Below are 20,704 nucleotides of genomic sequence, written 5' to 3' on the forward strand. Positions count from 1 at the left end.
TTCATTGTCTATAATTTTATTTTGGTCCTTATTGCATATTTAATTTTTGTAAATTCTGACTAAATTTTTATTTTACGATCCAGACTCAATATTCAGTGAAGAAGTATTTTACACAAGTACCGAAATCAACTTTAGCCTCTCAAAGTCATAGTCAATCTAATCAAAAAGAAAATACTAATAATTCAGAAGTGTCGTTACATTCTTCTCAAGAATTTGATTTGAGTTCTTTAAAGTTTGATCCTGGTGAAAGAACATCAATATTGAACTATCATCCAAACCACCGTGATGTTATTAGAAGAGCATACCTTTTGAATGGTCCTTGTCAACCGCGTTTGGTGGTGCAAGAGTATCCTCAAACATATATTTTTGGATCAATGCGTCGTTTTAATCATGAATGGTTTGATGATATATATCATGATTAGTTGGAGTATAGTGTTAGTAAAGATGCAGCCTATTGTTCGTATTGCTATCTTTTTAAAGATCATAACACTAATCAAAGAGGAGGGGAGACATTTTCAACTATAGGATTTAAGAGTTGGAACAAAAAGGGTGGTCTTGACAAACATATTGGTCTACCGAATAACATACATAATCAGTCAAAAAACAAATGTCAAGATTTACTACAACGGTGGTCTATTCAATTTGCATTTGAGAGGCAATCTAATCAACTCAAGCATGGATATTATATGCGCTTAAGTGCGTCGGTTGATGTAGTAAGACTTCTAATAAGCCGGGGATTTGCATTTCGAGGTAATGATGAATCTAAATCATCACTTAGTAGGGGTAACTTTCTTGAAATTCTCTCATGGTATGCAAAAAAATGTGATAAAATTGGTGATTATGTTTTGAAACATGCTCCTGTAAATGGTCAAATGACTTCTCCAATGATTCAAAAAGATATTGTGAGTGCATGTAAGATAGAGACCGTTAAAGCTATTCTTGAGGAATTAAATGGTGACTACTTTGCTTTACTAGTTGATGAATCCTTTGATGTGTCACGCAAGGAGCAAATGGCTATCGTATTTCGTTATATTGATAGAATGAGATTTGTAATGGAGCGACTTATTGACATTGTTCACGTTGAAGATACTAGTGCTTCATCTTTAAAGGAGGCATTTTTTAATTTACTTGCTCAACATTCTTTGAGTCGATCAAGTGTGTGTGGACAATGTACCGATGGGGCAAGTAATATGCAAGGTGAGATTAATGGCCTTAAAATGTTGATTAGACGAGAAAGTAAATCGGCTCATTTAATCCATTGCTTTGCTCATCAACTTCAACTAACTCTTGTTGGGGTCGCTAAAAAGTGTGTTAAAGTGGGAAAACTTGTAGTATTGATCTCAAATATTTTTAATGTATTGAGATTTTCTTTTAAGCGTATGGATAATTTACGAGATTCTCAAAAATCAACAATTCAAGTGGCATTAGATATGGGTGAACTTACAACCGGTAGGGGCTTGAATCAACAACTTGGTCTTTCAAGAGCTTGTGATACTCGTTGGGGATCGCATTATAAATCCTTTAACAACTGTATTATTATGTTTGGCTCTATTCTTGAGGTTCTTGAATCACTTCTCTTGATGCAAGGAGTATGGATGAAAGAGCCAAGGCAATGGGACATCTTAAAGCTTGTTAAACATTTGAGATTGCGTTTATGTTGCATTTGATGAGAGATGTCGTAGCAATCACAAATGAGCTTAATAAATGCTTACAAAAAAGAAGCAAGTTATTGCAAATGCCATGCTACTTGTTGAAGTAGCAAAGAGAAGGTTGCAAGTCTTAAGAGATGATGAATGAGATTCTCTTATTGCCAAGGTATCTACATTTTGTATCAAACATGATGTTTTGATAGGTAACTTTGAGGAGCCATATGTTAGCTCTTTAAGATTCCGGCGGAAACTTGCTAACTACACAATCTTACATCATTATCGTGTTGAAGTGTTGTGCAATATCATTGATTGGCAACTTCAAGAATTTAATGATCGTTTTGATGAGGTGACTACCGATTTGCTCCATGGAATTGCTTGCTTGAATCCAATTAACTCATTTTCAAGTTTTGACATAAAAAAAGTAATGAGAATGGCTGAATTATGTCCAGATGACTTTGATGAATCCAATATGAGTATTCTTGAGAATCAACTTGCAAGTTACATTGTTGATGTTCGTGATGTTGATGAAAGGTTCTCCGATCTAAATGGGCTTCGTGATCTTTTCAAAATGAGGGTTTTGTCAATTTTACCTCTTTTGAAACCATTGTTGAAAGGAACTTGGACAACCTGGGGAACCGTGTGTCATACTTTGCTTCTTTCAAACTGAGCTTGATCAACTTCTTCATTCTCACCTTCAGAATTCACATTATCAGTTTGAACTGCATCATTTGTTCAGCACTGTCTACAGGACTGGGTCCCTCATCAAGTTCATCATCTGCATCAGCTTCCTTAAGATTGTTGCATTCATGAAGATGATGTTCTTCAGCAAGCTCACTATTAAAACCGTCTCTTTGAATCTGAAGCAACCCTTCCATTTTAGAATCTACTTCTCAACTCTTCCAGACTCATAAACAAAATCACATGACCACCTTTTTATACACCCGATAAGCCTTGCTGGAGGAAGAATATACTGCAACTATTCTTTCATCAATATTGAGATCAAACTTCTCAATATCATCCTTTTGGTCACACATCATGTAGTATTTACCACTTCAGCCGGAAGTTTTTTTTTTTTTTGGAAGATTAAAAGCCTGCTTATTCCACCTGAAGGATGTTCTGATCTGCTTCTCTTTAATACCAGCGTCACAACCTTTGTCGTCTGCAAATTTCATTTTGTGTAGACTGGGGACCAGGTCCCTTGACACAAGTTTGTGCAATAGATAAACATTCACAAGAGCACGTCTCTCATATCCTACCTCAGCATTCTCACTTTGAGCACTAAGGCAAGTGAGACTATCACAACGAGCAGTTATCAGATCAGCAATCTACAAGTTCTTGCAACTCTTTTCTATTAAGATCATCGCCCGAGAAAGCAAGTTTGTGACCACACATTCTTTTTTATAAGAACTTAACTTTATTTCATTCATCACAAATCTATGAAACACTTGAAAGATTTTACTTCAACCATTGACATAGTACACATCCTCAATAGTGTGTTCCATAGATTTCCCAAACATGTCTGCCTCCAAAGAATATACCCTTTCTTGCCATCGCCAAATGAGACACCTCCACCTTGAAGTGCCCCGAGAGAGAGGAAGTTTTGTAATTTTCACAGTCATGTGTTTTGAGCATCCACTTATTCATAAACCACACTAACTAATGCTACCTCTTCTCACTTGCATAGCAAATCACTTGTTAGCCTTGGAACCCATTTGAGACGGAGTTCCCAGTAAGCATATAACGGAGTGATAAGAAAATCTTTTGTCCAGTAAGGCAGACTGGCTTTCTTCAACTTGGGACCATAAGCAAGAACATGTCCCTTCTTCAGTCTATTCCACTGTTTGGAATAGTTTGACGAACTTCCTCCATACGTTTTCAACACAGGACAATCTCTCTTAAGATGTCCATCTCGACCACAATGCACACACAACAGATCATCAACATCAGAAACATATTTTCTGGGAGGATTTTATGGGGGGATCTATCTTTTCACAACCCAGCCCTCTTCTACTGTTGTTGCATTGACCAATCAGATTTGTAAGAATCTTTGAGGAATTGGTCCATTTGAGGGATTTTTCCAGTTCCTCTTTTACACAGACCAGGGCCCTCTCCAGCACAAGATTTCTCTCCAGAGCCAATTTCATCTTCATTTTAGCAGTGTGCAACTTATTTTCAAGCTCCAGCTGCATGTTGTTGGCCTCATTCTTTCCTTTAAAAACTGTAGTAGTCGCCTCTTTTATCTTTTCCTTTAGTTCTAGATTTTCAGCTTCTAGAACGACCATTTGACTTTCAATATCAGATATTTGGGCAACTAAAACAATTTTTTCATCTTGAGAGATGTCTAGGCTATTGTTCACGAGATCTTTCTTAGTTGCCAGCTCACTTATCAAATCAAGTAATACAACAACTAGCTTTCTCAATTTACTAGTAGAAAAGGTATTCAAGTTTTGCTTGAAATCTGATAGAGTTACCTTTTCATCAGCATCTTTCTCATCTGACTTTTCCATGAAAGCATCATATGAGTGTTCAGAAGCATCTGAATCAATTGAGGAATTTTCCCGTGCTGCCAGTTCCTTCTTCACCGCCTGGAAAAAGCTTCTCTTCTGCTTATCTTGGGACGGACCTGGTCCCCCTCTTTGTCTTTTACCTCATTGTGGTCAGCTTTATGCATAAGGCAAACTCTCTCTTGATTAGCATCTCATGAACTTGAAGATGCTTAAATAGTGCATTTAGAGTCGGCTCTTCAGGATCCATTGTCTCATCAACAAACACAAATTCATTTGTCCAAGATCTGGGAAGAATTTCCAGTATCTTAGAGACTTGTTTGCACACCGGGATAGGTTCATCAAGAAACATGAGCTCATTGGTGATGGTAGAGAATCTAGTATGCATTTCATGAATAGATTCACCTTCTTTTATGGTGAAGCTTTCATACTGAGTAGTAAAGAGATCTAACTTAGATTTCTTTGTTTCCTCAATATCATCATATGTTGTTCTCAATCGATCCCAGATCTCCTTGGCTGATTCACACGATGAGATCAGATCGTATTCATTCATACTGATCCCACACATCAGTAGCTTCCTACCTTTGTGGTTTTTCTGGACTAATCTTATGTCAAAATCATTATATTGGTGTTGAGTTTTGGGAATGACTCTTGTGACCTCTCCATCTTTAACCTCCATGGTTAGCACATGAGGACCATCACAAATAATGTTCCATAGCTCAATGTCCTCAGCCATTAGATAGTCTTTCATTCGAATCCTCTGGTGTTTATAGAACTGACCATCAAAAAGAGGAGGCCTTGAAGGGGACTGACTTCTCTGCCTGTTTATTGGTGCAGTCATTCCTTCATGATCTTTTCTTTTCTTGGTGTTAACCAGATAGAAAAGTCACTCTCTGATACCAATTGTTAGAATGTATGCGTCCACCAGTGACCAGGGACCAGGTCCCTCAGTAGAATAACAATGCAGAAAGTAAATATCACAATGTAAAACAGGCACACAAATTTTACGTGGAAACCTCCTTGCTCAAGGGAGTAAAACCACGACCTGTCTCAATAGGACTTTTCAAACTGCTTCCACTAATCTTCTCAAGCAAAAGTAAAAGCCATTTTACAAAAAGAGATTAGCCTGCTAATCTCCACACTAAGCAATATCTCTTATCACTTAGTTGAGCCAGAGCAGATACCACACTGCTCACTATACTAATCATAACCGATTAATATAGACTTTGCTAAGCGGACACCACACCGCCCACTAAATCAACTAGCTCCTAGATGACTTAGACTTTGACTGAGCAGATACAACACTGCTCACTAAATCGGTTAACTGTAACCGACTTAGACCTTTCCACACAGAAAAAAAAATATCTGAATCCTTTATAGACTAGGAACAGATTTACAATATACGCACGGAAGTATAACTCTTAAGACACACTTTGATGCTTGCAGCTTGATTAGGTCCTTGTTGTGCTTGTCGGAGAATACTTCTTGAAAGTGAGTCTTTGCAAATGTTCTTGAGAATTTTCAAGTTACAAAAACTGACAAAACTCAAACTCAACAAAGACGCTTCAGCACTCTATCAAGTCCCTTTGTTGAGCATGAGTATTGTTCTTTCTTGAAGATGGCCTTCTTTTAAAGCTTATGAATTTTCAGAGAAAATCCAAGTTTTTGTTTGCCAAGTCTTAAGTTTATGTTTTGTTGGAAGAGACTATATCAAAATAAACTCCTTGGGACCGCCCATTGGCTGAGAGCCTGCCTCTATGGAAGGACGTACACCTACCACATCAGAAGTGGCAGCTTTTCTGACAGCTGTCTTATCATCCTTTCACATCGCAATCTTGCAGGGACTAGGTCCCTTGCAAACTTCTCTTAGTAAGTTCTTGAGAATACGTGCTAGCTCTCTCATTTTGAATGAATGAATTAGTTTGTTGTTTTTCCTTGGATATATTTAGACATGAAAAGTTATTATCCAATGAACAAGCAACCTCGTCGCTTCTGATTGGTGGAGTACTCTGCAGCTTCACCAACCTTCTGACGCAGACAGCTTTCCAGCTGTACAACACTTTGACCACTGGACGAGTATTCATACTGTAGAGGACCAGGTCCTTGCACTTGTAAGGAGATCATCAAAACATCAAGAAACATAAGAACTTATCAGTTATTATTTACTTAGTTATTATTTTTTCCCTCTCTTGTCTCTTTAACTTTTTATCCGTACATGTATATATATTTAACATTCAATTGGTAGTGGCTTACGTGACTTGGAATTTAATCATATAGGACTTACTGAGGTAGCAAGTAACTGGTGGAAAACTTAGGGAGATAAATGAGGAAGCTAAAAGTTTTGCGGTTGGAAATAGAGGTCTTGCTGCTCTTTTTGTACATACTCTGGCAGGCGAGCTTCAACGCCAAATCAGGAATTGGCTTGCCGAGAACTTCGACTTTATGTCTGTCACTGATGACACAGTTGGTGGAGCAACAGGTCAGCTTGAGCTTCTGTCTACTGGTCAAGGTTCTGCAATGCCCCCTAGCACTGATGCACTTGGTCAGCTCTTATCTGAATATGCAAAGAGAGTTAACAATTCCCAATTGGGCTGCATATCGGTCGGTTCGGTTCGGTTTTGAACATTATCGGTTTTGCTTATCGGTTATCGATTTGTAGACTAGCTAAACCGTTAAAAAACCATTAAGTTATCAGTTAATCGGTTATCGATCCTTATCGGTTTGGTTATCGGGTTAACCGTTAACATATCACACAATTTTTAAAATCAAAAATCACATGAAGAATTGAAGACAATATAATTAAACTAATCAACTCCATGTAATTATTTACTATAGACTGCAATTTGCAAACAGAAACTGGAAACAAGAACGAAACAGAGGCAAAACATTTCTTTTTAAAGGTTGTCACCAAGGCGCAAACTGCAAAGTAGTACTACAACTTTAAAAAGTTAAAAGAATATTAAAACCAAATACGGTAATAAAAGTATTATATATAAATGAAATCATGTATAGTTACGACCTATTTTGTATATCAATTCTTAGCAATACCAATTACCAACTCACCATATTTTCCAAATTCTCAACAGTTAACACAACAACAACACCCATAAGGCCCTTGCCAGTTGCCGTCACCCAACTCTCAACACAACACAACAATTCAACAACACCAAACACTCAACAATCAACACAACAGCAAACCAGCAACTCATATCCGGGAGCCAGCAACACCAAACTCTCAACACAACAACACTTGAATAAACTTCTCAACACAAATATGAAATATCATATTAAAATAATGGAATAAAACAGCAGCACTACAAGCTGCAAGTCAGCAACATTGCAGAAGTCAAAATGCAACACAACATAAAGTCACTGCCAGTTTGCCACAACCCACACAGGCACAAACATAATTTCAAAAATTCAAAATAGCAGTCACACAACATGAAAATTAAGTCCAAACATAGTAATAAAAGTTCACGTTCAAGTAAACAAAATAATAACTAGTCATCAATCCTTGAAAGTTGACGATTCTGGTTCCTGTTTTCCAAACAGCGCTTAACATGCTTCCTTAAGGAGGTAGTCCCAGTTTTGTGTGAATGGTAATAAGTAACACGGCCACAATGAACACATTTTATTGTCCACGATCCATCTTCTTTTTCTTCAAGCTTTTCATAGTGATTCCAAACAGGTGATCGAGCATTAGAACCATGAAGTCAAGGCATGATGAAATCTGATTGACAAAGAAACAGAGAAAGTATTAGATGTTTTGATGGCTAAAAATGAAAGAAAAGTCAAGATAAATTGATGAAGAACACCAAGTTCTACAGGGAGCTTGTTTTGCACAAGTATTTGTATTAACCATAATTTAACACACTCATTAGTCATCAGAAAAGAGAATTCAATCATAAATTAGACATAGATAACACATATATATAAAAATTCACCTCAATAGTAAGACATCTACCTTCCTTCTCCTTTAGTAGAGTTAGTGAAGGAAACCTCCAATTTTACATGTCATCAATGCAAAGTTCTTTTCCAAGTTTAGCCAAATCTAAAGAGAAATACGATAACAAGTCAAGGCTTAAACAATAAAAATATTAAATAAACTATTCACAATTTTACATCAATGGGGTTCTTTTCTTACCTTCTTCATGTTGCTCAAGAAAATCTAAATTTTCCTCAATACTTATGGGTTGCGGCTCACTCCGAAGCCAATCTTGAAGGCACACTAGAGCTTGTACCAATTTAGGAGTTAATGAACTCCTAAATGAATCAAGTATGCGCCCTCCAGTACTAAAAGCACATTCAGACGCCACACTTGAAACGGGAATAGCCAACACATCTCGAGCCATCTCAGAAAGAAGTGGAAATCTAGGTGAGTTAACTTTCCACCAAAGCAATACATCAAAATCTGATTTTCCAACTTCATTTTATTCATCAAGATATTTAACTAATTCTGACTTTGAACTTGCTCCTCCCTTTTTAGATGTATGTTTTTGTAATTCCTCAAAAAAAATTCCTAAGCCTCCTAGAGACCTTGAATCAGAAGTATCCACCTCAATTGAAGAACATTGGCCATTTTTATCATTTGAAATAGGCATTGTATACTCATTAAATAAAGATTCCATGTACGTTCGCACACCAATTTCTACAGCAGCCCCCTTTTCTCCAAACATCTTCTTAAGTGCAAAGCTAAGAGTGCTAAATTTGTGACGAGGATCCAAACACATGGTATGAAAACCATCTTATTCATTTTTTCAGTATCACCCCAATATTTGTCAAATTTCTCCTTCATATTTTTTGCCACTTTAGCCAAAACACGATCTTTATTTGATATCAATTGATTCAAGTAAACACCAACTTGACAAATTTCAAGAATATGAAAATTTGATGTAACATATCGTGATCCAGATATCTTCAAAGTAAGATTAAAAAACATTTCAAGAAATTTTATAATTCTCTTTACGCCCTCCCAATCACTACTCAAAAGTGTACCTGTAGAATTTTTATCCACAATATCAACAAACTTAAAGATGTAGTGCCAAGCCAATATCACGATCGGCGTACTCTACATTTGCACCTTCATATTCAATAACCTGATTTAAACATCATGTAGGTGGAATTCCACCTTGTAGGAACATCTAAGCATAAAGACTTTTTAGCAAGATTTTCATCTTCACAACATTCTTGGAACTTTTTCCACCAAGCAGGAGATTGCCTGATGTATCTCACGCTTGCCTAACCCGTTCAATACACACGTTTGCTTCTTTTGTACTGTCTTGAACAATAAGATTTACAATATGAGCCATACACCTTATATGAATGTGACTACCACCCATTAGGTTGGTCCCCCATTTAGTTAATTGCTTAGACAACTCAGTTATTGCCACACTTTTTGAACCAACATTATCAACTGTAACAGTGAAAATTCGATATAATTCCCACTCATGTAAGCACTTACTAATAGACTTTCCAAGATCTTCACCTCTATGACTAGAGATTGGACAAAAATTGATAATTCGTTTATGCAAAGTCCAATTTTTATCAAACCAATGAGCATTAATGACCATACAATTGATTCTTTGAATGGAAGTCCAAGTATCCGTGGTTAAAGACACCCTTTGTTGTGTTTCCTTAAAAACAGCCATCAACTTATATTTTTCTTCATCAAAAAGATCAAAACAATCACGAGTCACGGTGGTACGGGAAGGAATGTGGAAACAAGGTTGTGCTACTTTCATAAATTGTTTAAAACCTTCCTTTTCAACAAATCTGAAAGGAAGTTCATCAATAATTACCATACGACACAAGGCCTTTCTACACTCTTCCTGGTCAAATTTCCATGGAACAACAACTACATCACCCTTGTTACCCCCTATCATTGGTTAAAATGCTAATCTTGATTGTTTAATATCAATATTATAAGGCATCTTTGGGCATTTGGCTACATGAGTAAGCATTGACGTCATACCATGTTCTTTTGTGTCAGCAAAATACTCTCTTACAGTAGTTGCAAACACCCTTTTCACTTCCATCAGAATCAGTTTTACGAGAAAAATGATCCCACGCACGAGATTTTTTTTTCCTTCCTTTCTTTACTTGGGACTCAACAATTTGACTTTGACCTATTGCATTTGAACTAGAAGCTCCACTTTCACCAATAACCTTATCAATTATTATATTTTCAGCCATGATACTTTCACCAAAAACTATGAAAAGATATAAAATAATCGTTTATTGAACTATTTTTTATAAGAGGTCGATGAAGCAATGAACTGTTGAAGCCTTGAAGGAACTAAACAAAGAGTAATTAGTTTTATTAAAGCAAGAACTACAAAGTACAATCAGTTGGCTAAGTAGAATCAGATTTCACACACATGAGTCATAACAATAGGCACATCACAGTATCACACAAAGCAACAACTAAAGACAATTACAAGCAAATGAGCCAAAGTGCCAAACAAACCAAATGTCAGTTCAAATAAAACAGTAATGCCAAACATCACACTTCATAGTGAAATCTTGAAATTAAGTGAATTTAAAATTTTGAGACTTACTTGTGAGGCGTGAGCAGTGAGCGATTGAGAACCTAAGACTGGAGAGCCGAGTAGGTCTGTGCAGAAGTCGTGAGAACTGAGAAGAGTAAGACTCGAAGTCTAGTCTCGAGCAATCGAGCTTCTAACTTCTGAAATTTGAGCTTGTTTACCTATTAGACAACCAACAAATGACATTTAAAGGAGGAAATTTTAACACCAATGCAGAATAGGCTGCTACAAATGAACTCCACCATTGCGAAAATCATCCATTAGACTAGAATATAGTACACAAATGCACTGAATTCATATCTCAATCCGACTAGACAACAAACGAGTAACTGAAGCTCGACTAACAAGTCAATATTCTGTTCCTTTGTTTGAATCATGAAAATAGACATACATGATGATAAATGGAACGAATAAAAAAATTGCAGGCTTGAGGTGTCATCGTTAGTCATTACCTTGCGAGTTGCGTCCTCGCCTGAGTGACTAGAGTAGTCTTCGCCTCGCCGAACGCCTGAGTGACTGGAGTCAAGTCGTCACCTCGCCTGAGTTTGGAAATTGTAAAAACTTTGGAGTTTGGAATTTGGAGAAACGAGAGGAGCGGCGAGAAGTCGAGAAAAGTTTTCAAGTCCTAAAAATTAAAAACCCTAAGTGGCTAAGTCCCTAACTGAGAAATGAGAATTGTGAAATTAGAAATTAGGGAAAAAAATAGCGGGTCTTATCGGGGTATCGGGTACCCCGAGATTTTTCCTTCCCAACCCGACCCCCGAACCGTTAATCCAATAAAAAAAATTACTGAACCGAGCCCCGAACCAATTACCCAATATCCCGACCCGTTAGCCCAATAAACCGAAAATCAGTTCGGGTTAATGGTTTGACCCGATTTTTACGCAGGCCTAATTCCCAACTCCAGCACTTGAAAGTACTTCCATGTGATCTTTGCATTTTACTCCCTCCACTATATACTATTCAACTACATACCAAGTGTAATCCCACAAGTGAGGCCTGGGGAGGGTAGGATTTGGGGTAACCCTTTCAATCAAAAACTTTTCCTTGGGAAATTTAGACTGTATACCAGAGTTGTGCATTATATCTTAATCTTAAAGTGACATGTTTCTATTTGCTGCTCCACTTCTTTTGCATTTCATTATTATATTTTTCACTTGTTTATCCATGTCTAAGTATCATAATTTGTTCACAATACACATAGTTGTTTATCTTTTAGGGATGTTAGGGTTATTACTTTTATTGCTATTAGCATTAATGCTACATATTCATCTCCCCATGCAGCTTTTGAGTTTTCTTTGAAGAACTGACACACAAGCTTTTGAATTCTTTTCGAAGAATTGACCTACACTTGCTTTTTACATTTTTCTTTAAAATTATAACATTTATGTTGTTTGTCATGTGAATCAAAATCTTGAAGCAGTGTGCTAACTTTGATGTCTGACCTGTTGTTAAGACGGGCCTTTAAATTTAAGGAACACTTATCAGCAATACTACAACATATGTCCATATGTTGTAGTATTTTTTTTTCTTTTACCTTTCAAAAAAAAAAAAAAGAACTACAACATATGCAATATAAGTTTTCTAGGTGATTTGGATTATGCTTCTAAGAACATATGTGTTTGAGTTTACTTGTGGTTGTCACTTTTGTTGTTTGGGTGATTGTAAAATGATTGTTTACGTATGTTTTCTGTATTTTCTCCTCCTTTTCGAAGGGGGCTGGCGATACGTGATAACTCTCCTTTAGAGCTAATTTTGATCTGAGACTCTGTTAAAGAATGACAAAAGTCCCACATCGGTGGTTAATGAGATGGGTGGACTCCTTATATGGCTTGGGCAATCCTCCTCCCTTTGAGCTAGCTTTTGGAGTGTCAGTTAGGTCTAAGACCTAATTTAACATGGTATCAGAGCAGGGCCCGTCTCACCCAATGTTGGGGCCCCCAAAATCAAAATTGCCCACGCACCAGATGCTAAGCACTGGGCGTGAGGTGGGGTGTTAAAGAATGACAAAAGTCCCACATCGGTGGTTAATGAGATGGGTGGACTCCTTATATGGCTTGGGCAATCCTCCTCCCTTTGAGCTAGCTTTTGGGGTGTGAGTTAGGCCTAAGACCTAATTTAACAGACTCCTTGCATCTCTTAGAAACAATGGCAACTTTCGAACTTTAAATATGTTGGGAAAAGTAATAAGTTCTTCCTTTTGTTCTTTCTCTTTCACCCCTTGTTACAAAATAAAAGTCAGAGGGGCCACCAAAACTTCTTCTCTCTTTCCACTTTTCCTTTGACCTGTTGGTACTTGCATTTTTTTTGTTGGGGATTACATTTCTATGGTTGCCAAAGGTGGAAGAAGTCCGGTTAGAAGTTCCTGTCTCAAAATACAAACACCAGGATTTAGTCCCACAAGTAAGACATAGGAAATATCTAGAGTCATATCCACTATACCAAAAATCTAAAATTTTGTTTGAATGGGCTCCAGGTGAGCAAGTTTTGCTCATTCATGGGTGTCTTGTCAGGTTATTCTCACTTATCATAGAAACAACATAGCTTTGGCGTGGGCAGCTGAAGACTTTTAACTCAGGGACACTCCTTTCAAAGCTATATTTTAATATTTTAGAAAGTAGTGCAATTGAGCTTGCATGTACAAAGCCACATCTTAAATCTCTGACCAGGTTTTGCTATTTGTTACACGGGCAGCTATGTTCTCTATCTATCAATTTAGGGGTGGTTTGGGGGGAGAGTAGCCGAAACTTATTTATTCCCCCTACCCCTCAAAAAAAAGAAGAAAGAAACTTACTTTGCAGTTTTGTCAATTAGTTTGTTTTAATTGCTTACAGTTTATCGTAGTGTTTATACAATTTTACACAAGAAAGATTGATTGGATCCAATTAGGGTCTCTTTTGTCTTGATCCTGTTCTTATTCAATTCTTTATCAGGACATTGCAGATACACTGTCAACTGAAGTGGCAGAAGACTCTATCCATGTGGCAAAGTTGCGTTCAGCTTTAGAATCTGTTGTTCACAAAAGTGTGTTAGTAGATTGAATTGTTACTTTTGTTAATATACGTTATCTCCAAGTAATACTGAATAATTGCCCCTAGCTACCGATGAACCAACATAGCCGAAGATCATCTACTTTGGATCTCTTTTGATGAAGAAAAAAGGCATAGTATCATGCCATTTTCTTTCTATTGTAGAGTTAATTAATAATTTAAGTGAACAACAATTGCTTGATAAACTGTAAAGCAAGAACCTCACTTTATGTGTACTAGTTCTGGAAATGTGCTCCACACGTTTATTCTTTACTGTCATACAAATTTCTATAGGCCTAATCTAACGTTGATAATTATTAATTAATTACATTATTTTTTTGTATATGTTGTTCTATGCAAATATAAGAGTGTTAACTAATTCTTTTCATTTAATTTTGGTTATTTTTGTGCAAAATAAGAAATATTGAACAATGTAAAACTAATTATGATAATATAGCATATAATAGTATGTGATATAGCAAAGAGCTCTTGCTCTAGATTTAAGAAATGGACGTAATATATCTAACAAAATTAATAAAGACAAAGAATAAATATATATTTACTATGTTAATGAGGAAAAGAGAATGACCAATAAATAGTCCACTGCACGTGCTTTGCTTGGAAGTCTATTATTTTAATTTTAAAAATTAATGAAAGACATATTTTAATATTAAAAAAAATATAGCAAAGAGCATTTTTGTAACCCAACTTTAAACTTTTTTTGTTCCCACCTTTAGTAATAGATGATATGATATGATATGCTGAACTTCTAAATGATTCCAGGAGGTGTTAAGAAGTTGGGTTGAGGATGATTATCCACAATATCCTTATGCCTAGGTTACTGAATCGCCCACAGCTTGTCGTATGAACTCATTTTTCTTGCATATATCATTTTATTTGAATTTAGATAGTTAGAAGGCTAGTATGACTCAGTTATTTTCTCTCATAAACAAATAAGAAGTGATATGACAATGTTGACATTAGAAGATGGGAGCTCACCGGTTCGAAATCCTTCTACTGCAGGCGAAGATGTCCTACTTGCATCCTTGGTTTCCCTCGATGGCATTTTGAAACTAGTCAAGGTGTTTTATTAATTTCCCAGTCACTGTTCTCTGGATCGTTTGTTTTGTTAACTGTGCTAGTGAATCAAAAGGCAGGACCAATCTGATGAATTAATTTTAACAGGAGGTAATCCTCTGTGAACACCTTCAGTAAGAGTAAGAAGAAACCTATGCTAGCTTCTCTAGATGAACTTGCAGAACGAATGCCTTCCTTGCTTGACATTGATCATCCCCGTGCTCAGAGGCATATTGATGAAGCACGACATGCTGTTGAGGTACCTAGCTAGTTACTTTTATCGCTGCTGGTTGTTAACTATCTCGTCTTTCTGTTTGTCATCCTGAACATAGGAGTCCAAATGTTGGGTATTATACAATGTTTTAGCATCAATTTTTCACGAGTACTGTAGATGTGCAGATCTTCAATTAGCTGAGGAAGGCTTGTTTGGCGATATTTACCTGCAGAGGTTGTGTGTATATGTGATAACATTTTATTGACTCGAGAAAATACTGTCTTAGAAAGAAATTTGTGTCTAGCTTTTAATATTTGAGTGGATGCTATTACCAACTGCAAGTGCGATAGCAAAGCACAGAAGATCTAAGTTGCACGGATTCTTCACTTTTGATGCTGCACCCTTGTTGAGTTCTCCAAAAAATCACTAATTTTGGAGAATCTGCTGATAGTTTTGAAGAGTTTGAGCTACATAGCAGAAGATAAATTGCTGAACTGAAACGGGCGTTATAATTTCAGATTACAAATTTTAGTCCAACTTTATTTGCAGATATATTTCCAGTTCTATCCATTTATGAGAGGGTCATTCAGCTAGGATACTTTTTCTCCTTTCAACTAATGTATTTTATTTTTGCTAACAATTTGACAGTTAATTCCTGAAGAGGATGACCGGCATCATGAAAATGTACATGCTTCTCGGCCTCCTGCGAAGGTGAGATTAGGGAGTGAAACTGACGTGACACAGTGGAATGTTCTTCAGTTCAACACAGGTTCAACAAGCCCATTTATCGTCAAATGTGGAGCTAACTCAAACTCTGAACTAGTCGTTAAAGCAGATCGCACAAGTTCAAGAACCTAAAGGGGGGTGAGATTGTCCAAGTCGTTCCCAGACCACCTATTCTTGAAAATTTGAGCTTGGATGAGATGAAACAATTATTCACACAGCTCCCGGAGTCTCTAAGCGTTCTTACTCTTGCAAAGACAGCAGAAGGAACCAGAGTTCGGTATTCCAGACTCTACGGGACTCTTGCCGGGAAGGTTCCAACATTGAGAGACCTTGTTGATGAACTTGAGAAGGGCGGACTGCTGAAGGATGTCAGATCATGATAGGTCTTATTGCTTCGGATGTGCTGATTATTTCAGTTGTGTTGCCTACTTGGCTTGTAATTTTGGTAAAAATACGCGGTAATGCTACCCCAATTTTCAATTTTGGGATTTCAAGTTGTGTATAGTTGTAACATTGTGTAAGTGGCTATACAAGTTTTTTGGTGCATCAAATTATTATTCATTTCTGAGGCTCTAATCTTGACCATTGCTATACAAAAATTGTTTTTGTTGAACTGTTGAAGGGTTACATGGCATGTTGAATGATGGTGAAAAAGTATTCTGCGATTTATGAAGAGCTTATTTGACTCTGCAATTGCAAATACATCAAAGATATTGAGACAATCAATTGCAATTATATACATATATATTTTCAATTATATGATATATCTAATAATGAATTTACATGCATATATCATATATTTTTCATCTAATTATGGTTTACAATTAAACATTTATGTAATCATCATCATATATTATTAAAAGTGGAAAGCTCCAAAGTGTAAAGTTGAATTACCATTTTATCCTAACACTAAATTATGATGTTATAAAATATTTAATTAATTAAATATTATCATAGCATACTATTATTAAATTTATATTGCTTAGTGTCAGCATACTATTTAATGTGAAAGAACTTTTCACTTTCTACAACCTCATATTATAAGACTGAAAGGGAATGTGAAAAGTATTGATAATCGTGGTTCATTACTTCAATTATGGACGTCTTAAATGTAGGATATGCACTAATATTCCTGCAACCTCATTTTATAAGCCTGAAAGGGAATGTGAAAAGTATTGATAATCGTGGTTCAATACTTCAATTATGGACGTCTTAAATGTAGGGTATGCACTAATATTCATTTTTTTCTCAATTATCTGTATATAATAAATATTAGAAGAGGTATATGATTTCATAGACACATATTAAATGGTAAATAATGGCTATACAAAGCTATTATTTAGAAGTTGGAAAGAACATTTTATCATAGTTTAAGGCTTTTCGTCACCAACACTAAAACTTTTGATTTTCTTTAGTTACCCAACTTAATTGATAATGAATGATCTTATCTAATCCATTAAATCATGCTCAATGATCAACTTATAAAATGAATTCATAAATCAAAAATATGTACAACTCTCTCCATTAGGAAAAGCAGTAGAGGAAACATACAAATTTAACGAGTAAGTTCATTTTTCATCTTTATTATTTTCTGTAAATGTGTTCGTAAAAATATATTATTCTTGTTTATATAATATTTTATTTTATAAGTTTAAATTTTATAAATTATCAATGTTTCTTATATTCATGTTTAAGAGTTAAAATCAAACCGATGTATTGACATAGAAGTGTTAGAGATTGACTTTTGGTCCTCTTAAATGTCATGTCTTTACCATTATCTTTGAGTCTTTTCTTAGCTTGAAGTTATTTGAAACTTTAATTTTTGATACCTTAAATTTGCTGAAATTGGTTAAAAAAAAAGGATAAATGAAAAAAATAGGTATTCATATATAATATTTTGGTGATTCATGTTTATTAATGTTTTCCTAATTATATTTATAAGTGGATGAATGAAACTACTCTAACCGTTGAAATCGGTAATCAAAACAATAAAGTGGAATACGCATCAAGAACATTACTTATGGAAGAGTATCATGTAATATATGAATACATTAAATGTTGCTCAAAATATAATTCATTAAACATTTTACCTACATAGCTAAATTTAGATGTTAGAATTTTGTAGTTTCAAATAATATTTAACCATCTAGAATAAGTTTGAATAAGTTGACTATTCATCTATTTCAGCTTGTATTTTTTCACTTTATTCTATTATTCATTACCATGTATTTTTAATATTTTGTATGAACTACTTGTATGGGATGTTAGCAATCTATGTTTAAATAATCTTACTGATTCCAGCAAACTTTGCAGAAACATGAAGTTACCAAAGTTTAATGAACCAATAAAGAACAGAAGAACAGAAATTAATTCACAAACTAAAATATGTAAACATACCAAAATTTGGATAAACAGAATAGGAAGAAGATCAAGCCAATTGAATGCATAGTGTCCCCTTAAGGAAATTATTCCCCTCTAGTATCCGAGGTTTGATTTGGAATATGTCCTCCCAGGATAGAATGATCTCAATCATCAGTGTATTGATACCTAAAATGTTGGTGTCAGCAAACCACTCAACGGCAGTAAAGTACACGAAGAAATTTTGTGCAGAAGAAGAAATCAGAATTTTTCGTAAGTAAAAAATCTGAAGAATAACATGTATTTATAGACAAGAGGAACTGGTTCTGAAAGGTTGCAACCTTTCAAAAACCACTGGATGTTGGGTTCGTTTGGTTGTAGTGGTTGTTTCTTGTGTTGCTGGAGCTTAGAGCTCACGCTGGAAATGGCTTAGCTTCGAGTTCACCGTTAATGGCTTCGTTTCGCGATAGAGGTTATTTGGTGGTGGATCTGAAGGTGTGTGGAGGTCGCTTTGGTTGCTGTTCTGGTGATTTTGGTGGTGGGGTTTCGATTTGTTTCAGGCGAGTTTGGGTCGGTGGTTACTCTGTTTGAGCAGCTGTTCCAGCTAGGTTTTGGTCGGAGAGAAGAGAGGTGGTGAGTAGTGGTCTAGTTTGGTGGTGTTTTCCGATGGAAAAGGTAAGGAACAGAGGTGACTTGCATACTGGTTTCAGCCGGGTTTTTGGAGGCTATTTGTTACTGTTGGTGGTGTAGTGACTGATTTAGTGGTGGTTGTTTGTGTTTTCAATGTTTGGCTACTCTAACGATGAGCTTAATCGGAGAAGGAGAAGCTAATGGTGGTTTTTATTTTCTGATGGTGAAACTCACCGAAAAATGAGAAAAAAAATGAGGAAGATGGACTTAGCTGGCGGCTATGAGAGCATATAGGAGGAGAGAAAGATTAGGGTTCTTCCCTTTAGAAAAAGTTCCTCCTTCTAAAATATTTTCCAACACCTTCATTTTTGACCTAATCAAAACTTAAATAGAAAATTGTTATACAATGGGCTCAAATTATGGGCTTGAGATTGTGGCCCAAAATTGTTGGTTGATAAAATATATGTGTATGCAAATTTTATCCTTATTTGAATGAATTTCTAGGCTGTGCAAAATATCAAAATGAATATTAAGAGATGTAACAAATAAAATAAATATATATATATATATATATATATATAAAATGAACGTAACTAATGACATGTAAAAAAATACAATTTTAAAATTAACTGATAAAAAATCCTAAATTTTGATAAATAAGGATAGTTATCGACAAATTTATTTAAAATTATAAAAAAATTATTTTGACCTATTAAATAAATAAAACTTAAAAGTTACGAATTTTGAAAATGTTAGGCCAAAATTGGGTGTCAACATGGTCGTTTAGGTCTTTCACTAGTTGACTCATATTCAGTTTTATACGGATAAATGTGTTCAAAGAACTCAGGGTTATCTGACTCAATTATCGTATTAACATGAATTTCAGGATTATCAAATTTGTGAACCAAAAACCAGCAAGCCTTATTGTTCACAATATATCCAATAAATACACAATCCACTGTTTTGGGTCCAATTTTCACCCTCTTGGGTAAATGAACCTCTACGTTGGCTAGACACCCTCACACTTTGAAATATTTTAAGTTGGGTTTCCTTCCTTTCCACAACTCATATGGAATTGATTGCGTTTTGCTATGGGGTACCCTATTGAGTATCTTATTAGCCGTAAGGATAGCTTCCCCCAAAGGTTTCACGGTGAACCAGAACTAATTATCAAGACATTCATCATTTCCTTTAATGTTATATTCTTCCGTTCCGTCAAACCATTTGATTGTGGTGTATAGAGTGCAGTAGTTTGATGAATAATGCCATATTCCAAACATATCTCTGCAAAAGGAGATTCGTATTCTCCACCCCTATCACTCCGAACCATTTTTATCTTTAGATTCAATTGATTCTCCACTTCATTTTTGTATTGCTTAAATGCATCAATTGCTTCATCCTTACTATTAAGCAAATATACATAACAAAATCGAGTGCAATCGTCAATAAAAGTTATAAATTACTTTTTCCCACCACGAGATGGTGTCGACTTCATATCGCATATATCTGTGTGAATTAATTCTAAAGGTTTTGAATTTCTTTCAACAGACTTATAAGGATGTTTAACAAACTTACTTTCTACACAAATTTCGCATTTTGATTTATCGCATTTGAAATCAGGCAATACTTCTAAAGTAACCAATTTTCGCAAAGCTTTGTAATTTACATGTCCCAAACGAGCATGCCATAAATCATTTGACTCCAATAAGTAAACAGAAGCAGAATTCTTATTAGTACTGTCAACAACCATTACATTCAGTTTGAAGAGGCCCTCAGTGAGGTAGCCCTTTCCTAAGAACATCTCATTCTTACTTATTACAGCTTTGTCACTAACTAGGACACACTTAAACCCGTTCTTAACGAGCAGTGCAGCAGAAACTAAATTCTTCCTAATAGTAGGAACATACAGAACGTTGTTCAAAGTCAACACCTTCTCGGATGTCATTTTCAACATATCTTTTCCAGTTCCTGC

The 20,704-nt window shown here is 35.6% G+C and overlaps 1 pseudogene; it reads left to right on the forward strand.

The window, feature by feature from the left end:
- Positions 1-5,910: 5,910 nt before the first annotated feature.
- LOC125809386 (kinesin-like protein KIN-14B) lies at positions 5,911-16,124 on the forward strand (annotated as a pseudogene).
- The last annotated feature ends 4,580 nt before the right edge of the window (positions 16,125-20,704 follow it).

The sequence above is a fragment of the Solanum verrucosum genome, unplaced genomic scaffold (assembly GCF_900185275.1).
Source record: "Solanum verrucosum unplaced genomic scaffold, falcon-dt-bn FXZP01000062.1, whole genome shotgun sequence".
In the NCBI taxonomy this organism is placed as follows: domain Eukaryota; kingdom Viridiplantae; phylum Streptophyta; class Magnoliopsida; order Solanales; family Solanaceae; genus Solanum; species Solanum verrucosum.